Source organism: Lagopus muta, chromosome 7 (genome assembly GCF_023343835.1).
Source record: "Lagopus muta isolate bLagMut1 chromosome 7, bLagMut1 primary, whole genome shotgun sequence".
Taxonomy (NCBI): Eukaryota; Metazoa; Chordata; class Aves; order Galliformes; family Phasianidae; genus Lagopus; species Lagopus muta.
Genome location: NC_064439.1, coordinates 30,489,039 through 30,512,136, shown reverse-complemented (window position 1 = coordinate 30,512,136; position 23,098 = coordinate 30,489,039). Strand labels below are relative to the sequence as shown.

The following is a 23,098-nucleotide window of genomic DNA, read 5'->3' as shown; positions in this document are numbered from 1 at the left end:
TGTGGATGCCCCATCCCTGGGGCATTCGAGGCCAGCCTGGATGTGGGCAGCCTGGTCTGGTGGTTGGTGACCCTGCACGTAGCAAGGGTTTGAAACTAGATGAGCATTGTGGTCCTTTTCAACCCAGGCCATCCTATGATTCTGTGAAGAAAAGGCTTTTGGATAGAAGACCATTGAAAATCTGTATGAAATGCTATTTCTTGTTAAAATGGAAATGCATCTGGCTTGTTCTTTGCGTGGCTGTGGATGGTATCACCCATATTGTCTGGCTCAGGCACACACTGGCTGTGCCTGACAGCAAGAGCAGTCTTGTGGCAACTTCTAATTCAGAAGTCTTTCAGCCATCCAAACTACAAGTGCTACTTGATATTGCAGGAAAGATTGAACAATTTATGTTTATCTCTGGGATGTGCTTACTTGGCCAGGAGTGTGCAGTGCAGACAGTAAGGCTGAAACAGAGGCTGTGGATCCATGGACAACCCAGGGCAAGAGTGCATCGCCGTCACAGCTAATAGAGTGATAATGTGACTGTTACAGACTGTAGCTGATCCATTGGTTCCAGATACACTCAACAATTAGTAACTAGACATACTGATTTGCGATAAATCACTTAAACTGAAGGATGTTTCTATATTTTGCTCATAGTTCCAAGAGAGTATTATTTTCTAGTTAGCTTCTTCACTACTATTTGGCTTTTCTTCTTTTTCTTTTCCTCCCTTTCTTTTTCTGTAGTTGTGTGATTGTTCTACAACAATTCTGCATTAACTTGAAATGGTTTAAAATCTGTCAGGCCAAGGTCTGAGTAACCACATGTGCCAAGGCAAAATTATTGTGGTGGAGCCCAAGCCAGTGATGAAGGCTGTGCAAGATGTGAAGAAATGAAATTAAAGTAGGTTGGCAATCTGAAGTGAGCTGTGGGTAGGAATTTAAGTAAATGCTCTAACTGGTAACTTGAAGTTGGAGCATGGGAAATGCCAGAATACATTATAACATAGTATTGCATATAATACACAAACTAATTTGTATACTATTCGTATGATAATTATGCAACATTGATTCCAATTTTATGTAGTGTAATATGTAATATGGCTGTAATTCTATAATTGTGGCAAATTGTAATATTCCATATGTTAATATACAAGATTCTAAAGCACATGGAGCAACAAATCTAGTTTTCCTTTCCAACGTCCTTCTTGGTATATTTGGATGATCCCCATTTATTGGGACCAAAATCCAAAAAATAAATGCTTGTCTCTTCACCATCTCAGAATTCTCATTTGTTTTTCATCAGCTTCTATCTGTGGCACCATTCAGCAGTAGATAATACATCCCAGTATGACCTGCTGCTGTGGCTGCCAGCTAATGCTGCTTGTAAGATGCTCACACATCATTTACAGTCCTGAGCTCCAGCTACAAGGCTGGCTGTAGACAGGCTGAAATGGTAGAGGAACCAGAAGTGTTTTGTTTCTATGTCTCTGTTCTTACTCAGAGCTGGTAAACTCTTGGCTGTGTGCTCCCAGTAAGGGAGGTACGCTTTGCTCCAGGCACTGCAGTTGCATGACTCATTTCTACTGTATGCCTTGCATGTAAAAATATCTTTAAATTTAAGATGGCTTATTAGTATAATTGTTCAATAAACAATGCTGCATAATTCATTACATACACAGGGAGCTTTAAAGTCTAATGTGCTACATAATGTACTGTGTGCCTTCAGTGGAATACAAATGCAGGCATATGTTCTTCATTAGAGTTGGCCAAGTCTTTAAAACATCAGTTACTGCTGTCCAGAGTTCTCTGCTCTCTGTCAGTGTGTAGTTACCCATTTGCAGTCCCCTGCTGGTCTCTCAAAACAGTGGATAATATTTAGGTGAAAGCTGTAGCCACCAGAAATGCTTCCTCTGTGATTGATGATGAGCATGAAGTCTTTAGCTGGATCCTGCTCATGTGTTTATTGTAAAGGTGTTTGTCATTGACATCATCATCGACATCCGTAAGTGTTCCTAGGGTTGTATGTTGAGCTGTTTCAGGAAAGTGTTCAATTTCTATTCCTTATACAAGTTGAGAGCTCCCCAACCCCAGTAAATAAATTGGAAATTGTTTCTGCTTTACCTACAATTTGCTTTGTCTTTCAGATCAGTCTTAAAAGTCAGAAGTTCCAATGAGAGACAATTGTGCTAGAGCTTATTTTGATGTTGAGATAAAAATACTGAGTAAGTAAGGATTAATATCAGCAGTGTTACTGATGGTCACAGAAACATAACAGAAAGTTGCCATGTATGATCTTTTTAAATATGTTTTAGAGATGGAGAAAATACATATAATATATATACGTGTGTGTGTGTGTGTGTATATTTCCAGTGTCCAAACTGGCATGTCTTGATCTTCCCAGATTGGATTATTCATCATTTGCTTTTTGTGGCTGCCCATCTTTGTGCAAGATCCAGGAAGAAGAGTGACTTGATACTCACTAGTCTGTAGAAATGAGGAGTTCAATTACCAGTAGCACTGATTAATAATGCTCCTGCAGAGTTCCTTGATTCTTTGCCTTGCTAAGCATCTGCATAGCCTGTACCTTAGAGCTTCACAGCTTAATCATACATTGCTTTATACCCATTATCTGTTCTCTGGGAGGTCCCTTGTTCTTGAATTGGAAGAGACTGTGAATGCTCATTCACTTTCTTTACGCCACTTACAGTCCTGTAGGGTTTATCTCATTGCTTATGAGTCTGCTCCTTTCCAGGCTGAGGAGTTTTAATTTACTCAGATCTCAGACATGTTTTTCTAATCTATGTGCCCGTAACTTTCAGCTGTGTGAGGCAAGCAATGAAGAGAACTGAGTGTTTCAAGACAGCTCAAAAAAGCCAAACTATAAACAGCGTTGGAAAAAAACATCTTTAGATTATTAAGGTTTTGCAGTTAAGTTTATAAATCTGATCTCGGATAACCAAGAATTAACTTTGTTCAGGATTAAACAAGCAATTTCATGCTGGTGGGATACGCAATGATTATTAACTATCCATTTGATCCATTTCAGAGTGCTTTGATACTTGCAGCAGCAAAGCAGTTTAGGTGCTGAATATTTATGATGTTCTGTGCTGTTGAATAGTTATGTTGGACTGCTTAATACTGATTTCTTAGGTGCATTGCCACTAGAGAGCTAGATTGCAGTTTCTTGTTTTTGTTTCAATTTCCTTGATTTTCTCTCTTCACCTTTGGAAGAGTAATGCTTTGGCTGAATGATTTGTATTTGAAATCTGTCTTTATTATTTTGTTGCTAATGAACCTGAGCTGCTGCTGTGCAGAAACCTGTCAGTCTTACATTAGGCAGCAGCAAAAGCCACAGCGCAATCCAGCGGTTCCTATAGCCTCGTCCAAAATGTGTGGTTTAACACATATGAAAGCAGAATGGTGTAGGACTGCACATTCATCACAGCTGTGGTGAAGCGGGGTTAAAACAAGCAAACAAAGCACCTCCTGATAAATGAAAAAGGTTTCTTAGAATCTAAGTAACTCAAAAGAAGCTGAAATCGGATCAAGGCAATGCTCCAGTGAAGACTGGAGGCATTGTTGAGATTTTTTATCATCTTTATTTTTTTAAGTTATATCCCTCTATTTCAGGGAAGAAATCAAGATGACTGACAGGAACATTAGTAATTTATACAAAGGAACTATTATCTGAACAGGAATCATCAATGTCCTTCAGAGGAAGGAGAGATGAGGGTGGCAACAGACAGTAAAACTGAAGCCTACAGTGGAAAGAGCCACTGCCCTCTTCAATGATTGGAATGGGATGAGATACACCAAAAAAGTCTGATTCAGGTGATGTACAACTGCTGTCATATTTTATGGCATTAGGAGCAGCTTATGGATGCCTCTTGCTCTGCTTCCAGCTGGTCTCTGCCTGGCTCACTCGTCATTGGCAACTCTTATAGTTCTGCTGGGGAACCTGGATGCACAGCTGGTTCCCAACTGGAGCCAGGGTAGCAAATCTGGCCATGCCCTTTCAGAGCTGCTCCAGTGAAACATCCAGCTGTGTCTAGCTGTATTCTCCCACTGTCATAATATGAAAACCTAACATCACTTCTGCCCCCCCCCCCCCCCCCCGACTCCTCTGTCCCCTTTTTATTCTTTTGGCCTGTATTACAGATAGTTGCTCAGTCAGGCACAGATTTATCCAGGATGTGTTTTGCTTCTGTTAGTACCAGCCATCTTCACATTCCTGTGCATATCAGGTTATGTGAACAAGCCATAAGGCCACACAGCCTCTTGTTGACATCGGGTGTTAATGTGCCCCAGCACTATAGGAACTCTGGTACTCAAGCTTTCACTCCTTTTTTTTTTTTTTCTTCTTCTTTTTTTTTTTTTTTTTCTTTTCTCCATTATCTACTACACTCAGTTCATTATCTTTTAAATATCACTGGCTCAAAATATTTCAGTACTTGCATTTTGATGTCGTGTTGTTAATTTGGTACAATACCCAGAAAAGCATACTGAGCAAACTGCTCTGCATGCACCATTGTTTTGAATGAAAGTAATGTGGCACTGCTAACACAGGTGGAGATTTCACCCTCATTCACTCCCTGTGCTCCAGCAATCTCTGCCTGATGTGAGCAAAAGGCACTTGTGTGGTTGTGCTGGAAGGGGGAACTGGTTTCTGAGCTGACTGCTTTAGCTGGCTTTCAGTTGGGTCAGTTTTCCAGCCTGATCCTCCACAAAGAGCAGAGAAGTGATGGTGTGGGCAAAGAATCGTGCCCTGGTGCAGGAGAGTCTGACTTTCATTTTATAGAGAAGAAAGTTATGTTGGCATATAGAGTTGTGCACCCTGCAAGGGTGTACCCCTCTGGTCATAAACAAGTTAACCATGCATTGCAAACACTGCATACACCATGCCGACTTATTGTAGCATTTGACAGTATATATTGACCCTGTATCTAATTACAGCAGCAAAACTATAAGTTTGGAAATTGAAATAGGCCATGGCAAGCATTTTTAACTACTTTATGAATTTCTTATTCAAATGTTGGCACTCTGTATTTTCATAATCAATTCAGGCTGATCAACAACAGTCTGTTTTATTTCTTTTTTTTTGTTGTTAGAGTTTTTTTTAAACCCAATTTTGATATAATTCATTATTCAGTTGAGATTACATTAGAATAAATTAATATTAAAATATTTAAATGTAGAATAAAGAGTTTGAAAAGTTACGAAGATTGATCACCTGAGATGCAACATTGATGCTTCATTAGTCATAGATCTCCATGTTGCTAGGCTGAGGTGCCTCTGTTTTGCCTCATTAGCATTCTTTTTCTTTAATGCTGACTGGACTGTATTTAGGCTGCACTGTATACAATTTAATAATGGCTCCTGTCAACAGCTTCGGTTGCACGTGCAAACTGGAATATCCTTCACTTCAAACCATAGCAATGTAGGCTTCCTAGCAAGATGATTGATGCCCTGAAACTGTCAACGTTTAAAAGCTTTTTAGATAATGCTTTTAGTAATATGCTTTACCTTTTGCTTAGCCCTGAAGTGATCAGTTGGTTGGACTTTATTTTTCTTGGTTCTTTCCAATTGGATCTATTTTATTCTGGACCTTTATAAAAATAGCCATAAGATCTTTGTATGGCTTGATTTTTCTCCTTGCTAAAGGTTTACTTTTCCAGTAAATTATAAAGTGTGTTGCTGATGTTGTTCATTCCAAAAGAAATTCCAAATCTGATTTTGTAATCAGATTAAGATTTGGGAACAGGGACTCTAATGGAGTGAGAGAGGAATAGTTTTTTGTGCAAGGTGTGACCCGAGCGATAGCATTTGTACTAAAAAGGCCAGATTTTTTAGCATTCTCTGGTGTTGACTTTGGCCCACATGCAGAGAGAGGAGGTTTCTAAACCCCCTTAAGATCCTGTCCAACAATTTTGTTTGTCCTGAACAAATAAATGGCTGCACTGCTAGTTCACCTTGCTCGCAGCCCTGAGGGGTGAGGTGGAAAAATCTGTTTGCAACCAGGGATGTGCCCTGCTCCAGCCTACAGTGACTGGGCTGGGGTAGGTAGGGACAGGAAGGGAACAGGTGCAGATAGCCCAGCAGATGGCTGGAAGTCCTTAATCTGAGCAATAATGCTAACGTAGCCATATGGTAAAGAGCTGTAGGAGAAGCCATTTTTCTAATAGCAGGCAATATCCAGAGTTTAGCTGAGGAGAGAAAAAGGCAAGCTGTCCAGCGATTAAGCCCTTTGACATCTGCAGTGTAGAAGAAGAGTGGGGGAGCTACTCTGGACCATTCACAGGTTGACAGTTCACCGGCTCCATTACAGGCAGTAGCACTTTGTGTGCAGGAGCCTTCCCTCCAACTGAAGGAGGCAGTGTTTGTCCTGTAGATGGTTGTCAAAATAGGATCTTGTTCTGTGTGGATCAGGCAGGGAAGTGTTCAGCCCCTGGGTTGTGCAAACTGGACAGGTATCTCAGTATTGTTGTGAGAGAGTTCTTGAGGGGATGATGGTCCTGATGCTTCAGGAGTGGTGTCTCCTGAATCTGCCAAACGTCAGCAGAAAGTGATAAAAGAGAACCAAAACCCTTTGGTGGGCTGAGAACTGCAGAGGGCAGGGGCCGTTGGAGGGGATGAAGTGTGAAGTGATGCGTGTTGGCTCAGCTAACTCAGCCAGTGTCACTCTTAAACTGCCTGGAGTTTCCCTTTGTTTTTAAGACAATAGATACAAATCTGAGCCTGTCTTCCTTCCTCAAAAGCTGTTTCCAATGGCTTTGCTCTGGAAAAATCTTATGTTTCCCCTGGCTAATGATCCCTGGCCTGGGGCCTGGAGATGTGATGCAGCTTGTCCCTCTGGAGAGCTTAGCCCAACCTGCGCCTGCAGGTGTGCTTTGAGTGCAAACCCAAAGGCAGGCACATGAAGCACCAGCAAATGGAGGAGGACAGTGCCTGGCCCTGCCTCTGGGTACTGTCTGGGCCTGACTGTTTGTACTTGCCTGTCTCTGGCCCAAGGGCAAATGCAGAGGCAGCAGTGGTACCTTTGCCCTGGGGCAGATATCAGGCAAAGCCAGCATGCAGAGGCACAACTTTCCATTCCTCTGACTTGGATTTGATGGTTTTTGTTTTTGTACTTGTGTGTGGTGCCAACCTGGTCTTTGTTCCTTAACTGTTTTTAAAAAATGAGTCTCAAGAATACGCTTACGATTATATATGTTATATTTGTTTTCTGTTTTTTTGCCCTCCTTAAATCCTCAGCAGAGAAGCTTACGGTTTTGCATTTGCAGCTGTGTCATGTTAATGAAAAGACAGCTTTAAAATGGATTAAAAGCAGGCAGAAGATTGAACGACCTCTGCACAGACACCAATGGGATGTAGATTTCAGTCAGAGGGCCTGATTTTGCTGATGTGTGCCCTGTGGGATTTGTATTATGGCAATGTGCTGTGCATGCTACAAGCCCATTGCAGCTCCTGCCTGTGTTGGAGGTGTTCAAATCCATCAGTAGAGCAGCACAATATGTGCCCTTCTGATTCACAGAATACTCCCACAGCCTCTTCAGCATTCTGGAAAGTGCAGCTGGGGCAAACACACTGGGCTGGCAAGTTGATGATCTGCATCGTTCTGAGGGACAAGGTGGACAAAGGCTCCTTTCTGGGCTTCTGCACATATGGTCTCAGATCTTGGGCAGTAAGGAAATAAACCTTCCCAGGAAGTGGGGTCTCATGGGAAAAGTTCCACAGAGCTCCCTGCTCTAAGGAGAATAGAGCCGACGCTTTGGTACTAGCTACTGCACAAGAAACAGTTTGATGCTGTCCCAGTGGATTCCGTCACTCAGACATTAAAAGCACATCTTAAAATAAGCTCTAACATTCTTTCTCTCTCTCTCTCTTTTTTTTTTTTCTTTTTCTTCTTTTTTTCTTTTCTTGCCCTTGTCCCTCCTGGGGAAAGCTTCCGATTCCCAGCTATCAGTTCAGCCAGTGCAGAACTATCTGGGGGATTAATGAATGCAGAGGGAGCAGCAGGATTTAGAGAAGATGCAGGTGGGTGGAAGAGGACTGCTGAGATGAATGTTTCCAGGGGAAAACTATGTAAAACTTTCTGCTTGCACAAGGGAAAACTCCTACTAGTTGCACAGTCACCGCGGTGGAGATCACAGGAGAAGTGGGAGTAACCCAGGCTTAAACTGTGAAGCCAAAAGAAAGCTTGCTTGTGGTGGGGAGGGGGTCTTCAGATCCTCCCAGCACCACAATGTCTTCACACGTGTTCTCTATCAGCTCCATGCATGAGCAGTAGGTGGTCAGTATGCTCTGCATGCTTGCACTTGTTTTTCTTAGGTACCCAGCAGGCTAATCTGATTCAGATACTCTGCTTTTCCCCACTCCTGAGAACAGAGCAAAGGCATTTTATGCTTCATGTGTGACAATAAACTTCAGAGTTCTCCTGTAGACCCTCCCTTGTGACTGTTTTGTGCCACGGTCTTATCAGAGGCTCATGGGTAATAGTTGTTTGGGAGGCACAATAGGAAAAACTTGGCGGCATGTTACTGACTAATTGCTTAATTTAAACCAGTGAAAGAAGAGTTCAAATTCAAAGCTGTTGACTTCTCAAAGAGCTGCAGGTGTTTTCCTCTAACAGACTGGTTTGTTTTTCCTTAGAATTTATGCTTCTTGGCTGATGTAATATATATAGACTTAAAATCTAGTTGGTCCCTATCTCTTTTGCCCCCTGTTCCCTGCGCTCTATTAGTGTTTCACGATTTCACTGTACTGCACTTTGTTTCCTGAGGTGGTAACCAATGTCCTGAAGGGCAGAACATCTTGCTAGAGTCAAAGAAGACCGGCAGAAGCTGCACCTGCATATGCTTTAGCCTCTTTTTGAGAAGTGGGTCTAAAGCATGTTTATATTCCCCTCCTATCTTTAACTTAAAAACATTGAAAATGTTTAGGATTTTTTCTTGCAATGTCAATTTAAAAGGAAAGATAACTTGTTCCACAGCTTTTGTTGGCAGCTGTGAGAGGGTTTTCCTATTCCTCAAAAGGGGGGGGTTGTATCCTGCCAGCATCTCTAAGGAGTGTGGCAGGAGAGCCAAGTGTGCTGTTGAACATGGAGAAGCTACAAAATTTGGGTTGTTGCACAAAGTTTACAACTAGGCTGCAGGGGGGCTGGAAAACAGCAGGCTTCATGTGCTGTAGCCCTAGCTGGGCTATGAAGTAGAGAAGGAGAAAGTCATTACAGTCATCTTTTCACGTTGCTGGATAAAGGCCAAGATGGTATTTGCTGGGGGTAGCAGCTGGAGGAGAGATGTGAAGAAGGGGGCTGGGAGGGTGCAGCTTGAAATCAGATTGCTGTGCTGCTCCCCCTCACCCAGAGCACTGAGCATAATCAGGTGCTTTTTAGTGGGATTATCTTCTCTGAGGTGTCAGAGCAGTTGAAACAGCTTATTGGTTGGAGGTAAGGATATAGCTGCTCTGAGTATAGTGCATCCTTCTGCCTGCAGAGAGCACCTGCTCCGTCACTATCTTGCCTGTTCAGAGAAGTTTGCTTTCTACCATAAAGATTATATAATGTTGGGCTAAATGGTAATATTAAATACTTGCTTTCTGAGTTACAAAACCAAGAGTTTGGCATAACGGAATGTTAACTCCTTACGAAACATTCTGATGCTTTCTTGTTGCTTTTGTCTTACACTGGTGATGTGGATTTAATGCTTTCTTCCTGCCAAGGGTGGGTCCTTCTGCTTAGGGATAGAGTAAACCTAATGGTGTCCTCAAAGAAGCTGCTGTTTGGCAGATGGGTGTTTATCTGGGACAAAACTGGTGCTTTATAGCTGGGGAAGGCTTGAGCCAAATGGAAGCAAGCGCTTCTGTGGAGACATAGGCATCAGGGTGCAAGAGGACAGTGATGGAAAAGCCTAAGGCTGGGGCTGAGAAGCATTCTACACAGGAGCTTGTCCAAAATATGTTATTTGCTTTGCCAAATTTGAGATGAAAGTCTCAGTAAAACTATTTTTTCTTAATCAAATGAATCTTTCTTTAAAAAAGCAAAGCTCACAAAATTAAAACACAGCAACAGAAAACAACAAAGCCAATACAACAACAAACATTAGTGAAAAGAAATAAACCATGCTTTTCTTTCCCCATCTTTTCTAGTTCTGGGCAATTTTTATTGTTTCTAAGGCTAATCTTATCCAAACAACTTGAGCACAGATGGTGAGGCTGTTTTTTCTTTCTAAATTTCTCACGAGTTTTCTGTGTGCTTTATTGTTGCTTGTTTCATTATAGATCTACTTCTTAAAACCCTACTGAAGGAAAATAATTGCTTTGATCGCTTGGTGAATATCTGACGTTGTGAGATCTTCATCTAGATGGAGTAAGTCCTGACGGATCCTGTTTGTGTACTGTAAGCACTTTGGATCAAACAGTAGCTCACAGGGTGGATGCTTGTTGTAAGTTTAAGATTTTGCTTTTTTTTTTTTTTTAATTGCAGACCTGACCTGGTTTTTAGAGATCTCCGACTTTGAGGGCTGCTTCCACCTGAATCTCTGCTCCGGGAAATGCCTCTGTAACCATTGTTCTATCACAGACACGGATCCACCTGTCAGCCTCATGTTTAGAGGGATTACTTCATCGTTGCACTGGCACTGCTGGAGAGCTATCTGCTCCTCATCAGGACATCTGGCTGTGGGAACGAGCGTGCTCTGTTCCTCCACTGTAAGCAGATTAATGTGCTTAGTTTAACAACCTGCTTGAGATTCAACTATTAATAATTTTTGTTTCCGACTGCCACTTTCTCAGTTTGGATACACTTTTACAAGCAAAGCCTGGGTGTTGCTCAGAAGCATTCAGGAGTTATATAAACAAGGTCATAAGGTCTTTGCATGTGGCTTTAGAGGAATTAAAACTGAATTGAGTCGCACAAGTGGAAAGCAAAATTGAAAATGTGTATACTTCAGTGTGCTTTTCTAAGAACAGGATCTTCTTAACAGCAGACAACAAAAGCTACAGAAGTAGCAATGTTGCTCTGCAGAGAGGATGTGACACTGCTATTTTCTCATTGTGCAAACCAAACAATGCCTGCTTCATATCAGGCCCTCTGGTGCAGCCCCATTATTTGCTGCTATTCCTGGTGTCCCTCGGCCACCTCTGCCTTGTACAGATTCTTCCTCTGTCTGGGACTTAGCACAGAGAAAGCCCTGCAGCTGACAAGGGCAGCTCTGCCCCTGGCTCTTGCCATGGGGTAGGTCAGTCTGCGAGAAAATGGTTGGCTTTTTCACTGCAGAGGTGCTCATGGGCTGGGATTTTGGTGGCCAGTCTAGCCATCTTCATACAAGATGTATATTAGTAACTACAGCTAGCTCTTCTCATCTGATGCCATGGAAACATTACAATGTTTTGATGGTTTTCTTTATTACCTTATTGAAGAGAAGTGTCCCAAATGTATGTGGTGACGTCCACAGTAATTTCTTTCTTCTTGCCCTTGATTATTTTTTAGCAATGTCTGAGTGGGAAGAAAAAACTGCAGGAGATCAAGCTGTATAGTAATTAAACCCATGCTAAATATTAAATGAAGCTGTTTAACCCTATTTTAATGCAGTATGCTGAATTTTATGTGACTACTCATTTGGGATGCAAACTCACAGAGTTTTGTTGAAGCTAATGATAATCTTTTTCTAGACTTCTTGACTGCGTAAGAATAGCAGTGACTTGGTTCCAGGATCAGATAGAGCAAATAAATCTAGGAAAACATTTTCACTGTCACTAGGCTTATTTTGTTAAACCGTATTTTAAAAATGCATTTATCATGGCTTGCTTATCAAGATGCATTTCACATGCTTCATCATGGTGATTAGCCTGAAATGGAGGAGTTTCTCAGCTGATAATCTGCTGTGCCACAGGAATGGCAGGTTAGAAGTCAGGACTCTGGGGGCTAAATCATGGTCCCTTTGAAACCGATAGGCATCTTGCCAGTCATGTTGGATTCCGTGCTGTTTTGCTGTTTCACATGGATTTTGTTCTTGATTCTTATCAGCAACTTGCTCTGAGACCTCAGAAAGTTATTTAACTGTTCTGGCCTTTTACTTTCTGCAGCAGTATTTTACAACCCTTTGTATTATTTATAATATAGTGAGATATAAATCTCTAATTTATCTCTAATGTATAATACTTAAACACAAAGATGACCAAACATCCCTCTGTGATTGCTCTTTCAAGACCAAGAGTAGGAAAATTTGAAGGTATTTCCTGTATTGAGAAATAAAATTTGTGTAAAGAATGTTTTTCCTTCCATGGGTAACTTTCTGATCTCCTCTCTCTGTATGTCCTTTGAGCAAAACTCCTTTTGAGGTCAGTGGCGGTGGCTGTGTGAGCAGAGCTGAAGGGTTTAATGTGATACTCACTGCACGTGTAGGCAAGATGCTGATGGAGAAAGTCTGCAGATGAAGCTCTATAGCGGCAAGTTTTCTCCAACACTGTAGGACACAGCAAGCAACACTGGTGCAGAGGAAGAGAAGTAGCCATGTGCTTCCTTGCTAATCTCACTTATTTCTCCAGTTTAAATTCTTACATCTAAAAGCTGCTACCTGCTGCAGGAAAAGAGCATCCCATTTCTGGATGCATGCCACATTTCTTCCCTTGCTGGGTCCCTGGTGACTGTGCTTTTGCTTGGTAAGTTGATTGTCATGATAGAAAAACCAAGCCACTGAACAAATGGAGGGTGGGATGCGGTGCAGAGCAGGACTGATATGGCCTGGGTTGAAAAGGACCACAACAATCATCCAGTTTCAACCCCCCTGCTATGTGCAGGGTTGCCAACCACGAGAACAGGCTGCCCAGGGCTACATCCAGCCTGGCCTTGAATGCCTCCAGGGATGGGGCATCCACAACCTCCTTGGGCAACCTGCTCCAATGCGTCACCGCCCTCTGAGTGAAAAACTTCCTCCTCAGTTTGCTCTGAGCTGTGTGGGGTGACCCTGATGAGCAAGTCAAATGGTCAGGTCCTGGCTATCCCAAGGGGATGCTGCACAGCTGATATCTATGGATAAGCTCTCTTTCTAGAACAAGAAGTCTTGGCCACGTTCTCTGGTAAGAACAATTGCTAGCTCATGGTGTTCCCTGAATTGCCTCATTGCCTAAGAGGTGAAATCAGGTCAGGCAGCCTGTTGGAAATTCAGCAGTAGGGGCAGCACTCAAATTGGTGTCCTGGCTTCAATTAGCATGCTAGTAGATGTGTTTTCTTCATTAACCAAGATACCAGTATTTTGCATAACTTTTGCAGTTGTCTGAGTGAACACTGGGTCACATCCTGCCAGATTGTGCACCTGGAGCAAGGCAACCCTGGATGTGTGTACAGACTGGAGGGGCAAAAGGTTGGAGAGTAGCACCAGGGAAACAGATCTGGGAGTTCTGGCTGACAGCAAGTTAAACATTAGCCAGCAGTGTGCCCTGGCAGCCCAAAGGGCCAGCTGTACCCTGGAGTACCCCTGGCCCAGCACTGCCACCCAGCAATGGAGGGTTGTCCCACTCTGCTCTGTGCTGTGTGGCTTTAGCTTGAGCACTGTGTGTGGTCTGGGTGCCACATTATAGGAAGGACATAAAACTATTAGAATGTCCAAAAGAGGGCTGTGAAGGTGATGGGAGTCTGGAGGGCAAGGTGTATGAGTGTGCCTTTGATTGCTCAGCCCAGAGCAGAAGAGCTGAGGAGAGGCTTCATGGCGGCTGCAGCTCTCACAGGGAATGGAGGGGAAGTGCTGAGCTGTGCTCTCTGTGACAGCGACAGGGCCAGAGAGAATGGCATGGAGCTGTGTCAGGGGAGGGTCAGGTTGGGGTTTAGGAAAAGCTTCTTCACCAGAGGGTGATTGGGTGCTGAAATAGGCTGCTCAGAGCAATGGTCACAGCCCCAAGCCAGAGTTCAAGAAGCATTTGGACAGTGCTGTCAGAAATGCGGTTTAAATTTTGGGTGATCCTGTTTGGAGCCACGAGTTGGACTTGGTGATCCTTGTGGGTCCCTTCCAACTCTGGATACTCTATGATTTTAGATATTTTTCTAGTACAACACTAGGCTACGTTACAAGAAGGCTTCAGCTGAGTGTCTTCAGATTCAAAACTACCTTAGCAGATTTTGCAAAGATTGAAATAGTTGGAAGGAGACATAGTAGTGATGGTCTCTTATCTTTTCAGTAGGGAGCAGATTATGGGCTGATTGTCAGCTGGACTGAGGCAGATTTTGATGCATTTATGTGGTGATCAGGGAGATTGAGGGAGCAAGCCAGAAAATTACATTACTTGTAGCACAGGTGCTGTGGGCCTTGGGTGCTTTGGGGGTCTCAAGTGAGTGGAGAGAGCTCTGTAATGGCAAGGCACTGTGGGACAAGGAAACAGGATCACTTGGAAAGTGGGAGCGCCTGCACAACCATAAGGTCATGGGGCTGCCTGTGACCATCTGCTCACTCGCCTGACCTATTTGGCTCCCTTTGTTCAAAGTGAGCACGAGTAGCAGCCATGCCCTGCTCTCTGCCAGGCCGTGCAGGTGCTGCTCCTCCATAACCTTGACTGGAGAAAGAATTATGCATTTACGGAAAGTCTTCTTCCCTCCCTTTCCTTTCCCTTTTAAGGCTCTTGGCCAAGCTATGTGATTCTTATCTGGACTCTGCAGGGCCTTTGAATGAGGTCATTCAGGAAGTTTAATTAATCCTGTGCAATTGTCGCTACATCCTTGGCTGTTCATTGTACTAGGGCACAGCCCACTACTACAATACATTTTGCAACAGCTGAACATCTGTTTAAAAATACTGCCAAGAAGTGCATGCTAAGACTGGTTTTCCCTCTGGCTGCATGTATGCATCTCAACACAATATTGTGTAACAGTGTTAAGAGAAAAAACAGAATTTCCCTCTGCTCTTGGGATCAACTGGTGAAGCAAACTAAAATTATCTGGGAAATGATGATTCTGAAATACCTGTGACAAAAAGACAGGCTGGCTTACGTGTCCCATTCAGCTCATTTCTAAGGCTGATACCACTTGGGGCTTTGGCACATGACTGGGCACAGCGTGATGTGTTTTTTTGGGGGGAAATTGGAGCAGATTTGCTGAGGGGTAGATTTGCTGCTGTCCCCACACAGAGTCCCTCTTTGTTTACTACTATCCTTCTCTGAGTTCACTCCAAATGTCAAGAATAGAAGTTTAGGAGAAAATCCTGCAAGGAGTTGCTATTTGTAGTGGTAGACAAGTACTGGGTCTGTGTGATTGAGACATTGCTGATCTGGGATAACTGCTGGTTTGAAAAAGATGCAGCCCCTTGTCTCCAGCAAAAATCAGAGCTGTGCTAGCCATGCTGTCCCCTGGCTGCTGCATCTTTCCTGGGAGTGGTTTGCTGCCAAAATTGGCTAGTTTGGTATTTGTGATGAGTAATGGATGGGAAGAGCTAGTATAGTAAAAGAGACTCTTTGAGTGTTTCAAGGTAATAACCTGTGTTTCCAGTTTCCTGAATGGTGCTGCGTTTTGGTTCAGTAATGAAATCCATTTTTCATACTTTGGCCTTTTCTGAATTGTCTGATTGGTTTAACTCTTTGCATTTAAAAGCAAGAAAGTGGCTTTTGCTTTCTTTGAGGTTTTTGCAGAGCGATTACACAGTCGGATGAACAGCGAGGTGTATTTCTGTGCATGCAGCACTCCCAGGATTATGAATCCAGGCATACTCAGATCTAGTTCTATATGGGGCCAGTCATTTATTCACAAGTCAACATAACGGTTTATTTTAATGTCCTCATTGTCCAATATTAGGCTGTCCTTTCTTGATGTTACTGAATAACAGAATTTAAAATTTGCAACTTATCCTCATTAATTTTCTTATGTACATGTACTGTAAATATAGGCAAGTTGTAAGTGATAAATGGTTGAAGTAACCTGCAGTATATAAACCTATTGCTCATAATTACGGTATTTTTGCCACCTCAGAAGAACTGAGATCTGTACTGAGTTCACTCACAGTGGCATACAGTGCAAAAAGGTCAGGGAGCTGAGCTTTCAGAACACTGTCTGTCTGCATGTGCTAAGTGGATGCCTGAGGATGTGTTCTCAGATGAATTGCACAGCTGGTCTCTGCAGTGTAGAGGCACAATTGTAGGAGCAGGCTCTGCTGATGGGGATACCGTGTTTACAGGCAGGAGGAATCTGTACTCCCACAGCACCTCTCTGGGGGGCAAAAGCAAGTGCATCATCCCTTTACTTATTTTGGGCTTCAGACATCCTACTGTATGGACAGTTCCACACAATTTCTTGGCTAAGAAACATGTGAAAGCAAACTTGAATGAGAACATAATTACTAAGAAGGACTAGAGGTGATATGCAACATTGTCTTTCAAGGAGGATTTATTGATAGCTTTCTAGCCAGTATTATTCTGCCTTGATAAAATCCACTCAAGTACACTTATGAGACTGTATGGGTTACATTTTAGGGTTTTCATCTGTCTTATTTTTGACATTGGCACACATGTGACTAACTCTGATTTTTGTGAAGAACTAGAGCTGACGCAGTTGGTTATGCTTTTTTCATAGAGTAATAGCTCCCCTGTTGTCCATACCTCAGCTACGTAGCACTTCTGCCATTTTCATGTTCTGCGCTTCTTGGAGCTGCTAAGCTTTCCTCTTTCTTAGTATATTGTATTGTTTTATGGCCTGTGAGAAAATAGTAAACAAGGGAGGACTGCTTTTTGTGGATGTGATACACCTCTTATTTGTATCAGAAAATTCTATTTTGTCTGGCAAGGGATAGAATTTGATGTCTGAGGCAGATGGTAAAAGCAGTGTTTTTAAAGTTTAGGAATCGAATTCTGTTCTGATCTTGCACCTCTCCTTTATTCAGATCTCATGATTCAAGCCAAAGCAGATTGTAATGGCACAGTCAAATGCAGAATATACCCCACTACCTCTGAAATAAATAACAGCTGGCACTGATACACACAGTACCATATTACTTCAGAGAGCTTAGCAGACATTAACTAATTAATCCAGTAGTGCTTTTACTTAATGAGGTCTAAGTACCAGCATGCTCACAGAAGATGTCTGTTCTCAAAGCTGTTCTCAGAAGAATACTGCATTTTGTTTTGAGCACCTCATATAGTAGTGCTTTATTGATTACTGTTTTTCTCCTACGGTGCCGTAGGGTTTGCTTGTAACAACATGCTAGAGAACCAGCTTTGTGCTGTACAGTGTTAAGTGGCAAAATACAGTATGCCAGCAGCGGAAATTTACACTTAAATGGAGTTGAAAATTCTGTGAATCCTTACAGAAATGAGGGGAAAAAAAAAAAAAAAAAAAGGATGCCACTAAGAAAAACATTGGTCCTGTGAAAAGTTATGGTGCTTCAGGTCAGATCCATTAGTTGCAGTATGTCAGCTTGGCATCTTGGCTGCTTGAAATTTGGCTTGGTTTAGCCTAGCTTTTGTTCCAGGCTGGGTTTTTGTCCCTGTTTGGTGCTGCCCAGGCTTGAAGTGTTTGCTCTTTCCTGCACACAGATCTGCTCAGCTCTGAAAATCCCCATCCGTGCCTTCCTGCTTTGGAGAGAGCTTTTTTCTGTTTGTAGCTGCAGTTATCAGCAGTCTCCTTCAAGCTACTTGAGAGCAAGATGGATGGGAAGTTTTCACCAGACAAGTTAAATGGCACATCAGATCAGCTGGGATCCTGTTCATTTAGCAGTTGAGTGTTGGTTTTTAAGGTTGAAGTGCCACTGACACACCTCATGATTTATAGTTATAAAGGAAAATTTTTTTTCATCATGGAACTGCTAAGCCTTTTAGAGGCTTAATAAATGTGTAATATGAGGGAGATTGATTAGAAGTGTTTCTGGATGCAAGCAGTGTCACATCTTCTAAAAGTTTATTAGCTGATCACTGTTTATGCTTATTTCCCCTGGCCTCTCACATAATGAAATCTCTAGAACAATTCTCTGATACACAAAACGTATTGTCAGGTCTTGTTTTGACTTGAACAGTTGTGTTTTTATTTCATGGTTTTAGCGTTTGACCTCAGCGCCCAGGTTTACAGGATGCAGCAGGTCTTAATTTCTCTCCCTAATCCCTACTCCTTTTTGCTTGTTTAACAATGAATTTTTGCTGACTAAATATCAGTTAACAGTCATGTGCACCAGAATTTTCTGCTTACTGTATCATACATTTGGCTTTTAAACTGCTCCACTGCCAAGTTCCCCACGATGGTCTGTATATGCTTTCAAGGCAGTAAAAAAGTAGAGGCAAAGAGGGAAAGATGTGTCCAGTTTAGGGTTTGTGTAAGGTAGGAGTGAATCCACAGATCAAATACATTCATACTAGGGCCCCTATACCTCCGCTGTATGCAATTCCCCATTTTACTTCGAAACAGAGTTAGTACAGCTCTTCTGTGTGCTGGTTTTGTGTCTGGGCTGGGCTGCTTGGTGGGAAAGAGCCACTGCCACATTGGTGCAGGGCAGGCAGCATTACTGGCTGTGCCAGGCTGCATGCAGCCTGCGAGGTGTAGGTTGGACATGCCTAAAGCCACCTACCCATTTCTGCTGGCCTAACCTCCATACCTGCTAGTCCAACTAGCTGCCATTTATTCTGACATAAATGCTTCTTGCTTAAGGTGTGTTAGGAATGAGATTTCTACATGAATATTTGAAAGACACTGCTTCGTTTCCATGTACTGGAGAGCTGTGCCTCCTGCCCCTTCAAACCACAGCCACCGACCAGAGGGCAGTGTTTCCCTGATGAGCACACCCTTCTCTTTTTTGCAGGGTTGCATTGTGGGCATGAAAATTGCCTAAACTGCTTAGCAGAAACATAGTAGCTGCTCCACTGTGAGAGCTGCGGGTCCTTCCTCATCTCTATGCCAAAGGCCTTGAAAAGTCTTAAGGCAGCCCTCAGTCTTGCACTCCGTGACAGGGAGCTGACCTGCCTTGGGAAGGAAGTGAACTCCTGCCTGCTCTGCCCTCATCCGGTTTGGAGCCAAAGATGTCACTTCATCACAAAAGGAGAGAGGAAGGAGGAAGGGGGAATGACCTCACTGGGCTGCAGCATAGAGCACAAAGGATGCGAGAGCAGTTGGGAGCGAGCTCATGCTCTGGGAACTTCCCCAGCATTTCTGAAGGTGTCATCGCTATCTGCAAATGACCAGGCAACCTCCTGCCTGACACTTGTCTGCATCCACTTACCCGCCTGTCACATCTGTTCTGACCTGAACAATGCTTCTCCCAGGCTTCCTCCAACTGCTCCTCTTCCATGGACTAGTACCAGCTGCCTTTTCTGCCTCCTCTACATACAGCAGCCTTTGCTGTTCCTGCTGGTGCTCTGCCCAGGTGCCACTCAGGGTCTTTGGGTGCAGTTTGGGATGTGACTAAGTCCTGGGATAGTCCCAGGTCCATCCACCTTGACTACTAAGAAATGAATGAAAGCTAGACTTAAAACATTTAATTTTTTAGAACTTTCAATCTACTTTTAATGTAGAAAAAAGAAAAGAAAGGCTTGGTTTGGAAAGAGCAATAGATTCTACGTCCAAAGGAATTAGAATCAAACAGCTAATAGGTGAGCTACAGGCACGTGTATGTGCTTTAGATGTAAAGGAGAATCATCCCTTTGGATGCTTGCTGCCTATTCCACGGCTATGGATCTCCCCATTTCCTTGATTCTGTTAAACTTCCCTGGGGGTGTGAATGTTGGCAGGCTACAGGGTGTGCAAACACCAAGAGATGATCTTAGTTTGAACTGGGGGAACAAGGAGATGGGAACAAAATTACCTTTTTTTCTTTTTCGCTACAGCAATGAACAGGTTTGGGTTGTATTTTACCGGAACTAATTAACTGGGCTAATTGGAGGCTGATTTGAGGTTGTCCTGCTTGTTCATTAGTCAGCTGATGGGAATAAGAGCAGAGAGCCCAGGGAGCAGAAAGTCTTATCAAATATATTTGTAACATCTCAATTGGCCTGTCTCTAGCAGCGTGCCACAAAGTACAATGACAGTAAGTATGAAGAAATATAGTTGGTGATTTAAGACTCATCTGTAGTCATTTGCAAATTGCAGTTACTAAACTTTTGAGAGTAGAAGGTCTGGCTTCTGTAAATACTTAGATAAATTCAAGCACAGATTCCAAGCAATTTTTATACTGTGAGATTGGATACCTTAACTTGCAACACTACAGCTTTTTTCTTCCTCTATACCAATCCTTCCTTACTGCAGAGGAAAATTCTTTTTGAAGTCTCAGGACACTGGGCTTCAAAGAAAAATTATAACCTTAAACATAAGTTCCTGTATCTTGAATAGCCCTGTGTCTTCTCAAGGTGATGAATTCTAATGCTATTATCGCTAAAAGGATGATAAAAAATAATAATGAGCTGTCACTCTCATCAGCCCTTTTAGGGGAATGATGAAATAAATTGCAGAGTGAAGCAGTTAAAAATTGAAGTAAGAATACATTTATTAGCTTTTTAAAATCAAGGCATGCTCCAAAAATGAGCAGCAATAGGTAGCGTACTTTGAACAGAGAGCTCTTCTGACAGATTTCTGACCCTACTGAATTGGAATTTAAATGTGAACATGTCTGTGTCAAGCTCCAATAGGTGCTGGCTGCAACTGGAGAGGAGTTGATAATGCTCATCTTCAGACATCAGAAAAAATATTCGGTATTTTCCTAAACACTGATGCAGATTCTCTGTGGTTTGATCCGATGTCTATTGAGGCTTCTCTGAAGTAGTGATGGAGAAAGTCAAAACAAATGCCTGAAGGCATTCATTCATCAGCAAAAATATTTGGAGCATAAGAACCTTTTTCTAAGCTACACCTATTGTTATCAATAAGTGCTTTGAGGTTGCTCTTTTGCTATTTCAATCTCTATACCAGATTTTCCATTTAGATTACATTAAAAGATGAAATTCTATATGGCCTTTCTCCTACTCATGTTACTCTCTCCTTCATCTTGTCTGACTCAAATGTAAGGTTGTATACACTGGGAACCAGAAAGCTTATATTTTGCTTCCAATTTTGTTTAAACCTCTGTTTAGTCATGTTGAAAATTTACAGAACCACTAGAGAACTCTTGTATTCCGGACTCTGTGTTTACATTTGAATGAAGGTAAAATTGCATGGGAAATACTCAGGAAAATATGGCATTTTCTATGGCAGAGAAAATGCCTTTGTCTGCTAGCTGCAGAATCCCTGATTATTCTGTACTTCCTATCTTTTTTTAGAGATACTATCTCTGCTTATGTAGCATATCTATAGCAAGCTCCAGTCAGTGATTTATTCCCCACCAGCTATCAAAGAGAAAAGATTATAACAAGGTGCTGATTGCTGAACTGTCCTGATTACTTCATAACTGTGGTTTTGTAGAGAGCTGGAAGAGAAAGCCGGGGTGTGGGTGGCCTTGGGATTGGTGCTCTAAAAACATCCTGAAATGGATAAAGGAGAGAGAAGGACTTTCTCCCAGCACAATGGGAATTGGGCACATCCCCTGGCAATAAGCTGTTGGTGCAGATGGGTTTGCTGGGCTTTAGCACCTCCAGGACATGCTTTCTTCAGCCTGAGAGGCCAGCATGTGCTCCCAGCTCTCTCCTTGGAGCAAGCCACGTGATGCTAGCAAAAGGCTTGGAGGGGGTGCAAAGGAGAAAGCTCTTCCACAAGTTCTGCTATCTGGCTGACGGCATGTATGCCTGTTTTTGCCAACCAGGTGACTGCTTAGGAGCAGGCATAAAGCTATAACTTGAGACCACAGTTGAAAGCTCAACTGCAGTAGTCTGTGTGGTGTTTCACACTGAAGATGCTTAATATTAGTGAGAAACATTTGTAGAAGTTGTAGGGTCTTGATTACATAGGAAAAGGAGAGTGCTGGTGTCTTTCATCAGATGACAAAGTGTGAGGAAATGGTTTCAAGTTGTGCCAGATGAGGTTTAGGTTGGACATTAGGAAGAATATCTTCACAAAGAGGGCTGTCAAGTACTTGACTGGTCTGCCCAGGAAGTGGTAGAATCCTCTTCTCTGGAGATATTGAAGACATGGATGTGGAAATAAAGGATGTGGTTTAGTGAAGGGATTTGGTAGGTTAGGTGATGGCTGGACTTGATAATTCTGAAGGTCTTTTCTGGCCTAGATGACTCTGATTCTGTGTACATGGGACATGGTTTAAACCCTGCCGAGCTACTGAAAGTGGAGAGAGGGAGTACGTTTGTGGAGGACTATGTCAACACAAACTGTGTCCCCTGAAGGACGAGGAGATCCTCTGTTTATTGCCAGACTGGATGAATGCAGGAGCTTTTCAGCTGCCATCTGCTGAAGGTGGAAATCTCAATTCTATTACATCCTTGCTCACACACCAGTGGTTCAAAAACTGCTTCCCTATGTAGACCTGAGTTTCTCCTCAGCGTGCAATGGCCTGGAAATAAAAAAGCAGCCAATGTTATTTCTTATTTCTATGCAAATTAACTACCTGATTTTGCAGATGCTCTCCAAGGCTAAATTCAGATGTTAAACTAGGGAATGTGGGAGCAGAAGGCAAGGTCTCCTCTCTGGGCGTGGGGAGGTGGGAGAAGTGCTGTGTAATGAGCTGATGGAACAGTTCCCACAGTGTGGGTAGCCATGGAGGGAAGAGGAGCCTGCTGAGTTTTTGACATCTATTTTGGGAACTGGCTGTAATTTTAGCTGCCTTTAGCACAGCCTAGCCTCTTGTCTTGAACGATCTGTTCCTTCACAACAGAAGGAGGAAGGGATTGCACTGCCTGATATGAAAAATATATTTGATACTAAGCTTTTTGGAAGTTATATTTTGAATAGGGAAAACTACAGTGTATAAATCGGTTTAAAATTAAAACTGTGGTTTTAGGCGTAATTAATTCTCCCTTTTCTTTGACATGAAGATAATTAAATGTACGTGTCATCCAAATAGAACTGACCTGGAGTTGATCAGAGAAGAGTTATGACTGTTGTGCTGGCTAGCTGATGCCTAGCAATGCCTGTAGCAACACAACCATGTCTCAGCATCAACATTCCCTCTCTAAACATGCCTGTTTTCAGACATTTATGTAACTGCTGCTGGAATTTCCTCCAGACTGGTTGTCACTTGTCAGGTCTATTGAAACCATGTCAGTAAATCAGGAGAAA

The 23,098-nt window shown here is 42.7% G+C and overlaps 1 long non-coding RNA gene across 3 annotated transcripts in view; it reads left to right on the top strand.

Annotated features, from left to right (window-relative positions):
* Positions 1 to 23,098, top strand: part of LOC125695943 (uncharacterized) — a 52,056-nt gene that overhangs the window by 22,122 nt on the left and 6,836 nt on the right. For 2 of the 3 annotated variants that reach the window (XR_007378116.1, XR_007378117.1), the window contains exons 2-3: positions 10,264 to 10,351; positions 10,469 to 12,240. This is a non-coding gene — a long non-coding RNA (uncharacterized LOC125695943). Of the gene's footprint in view, positions 1 to 10,263; positions 10,352 to 10,468; positions 12,241 to 23,098 lie in introns of those variants that run through there. The other variant, XR_007378118.1, reaches the window with a different exon arrangement.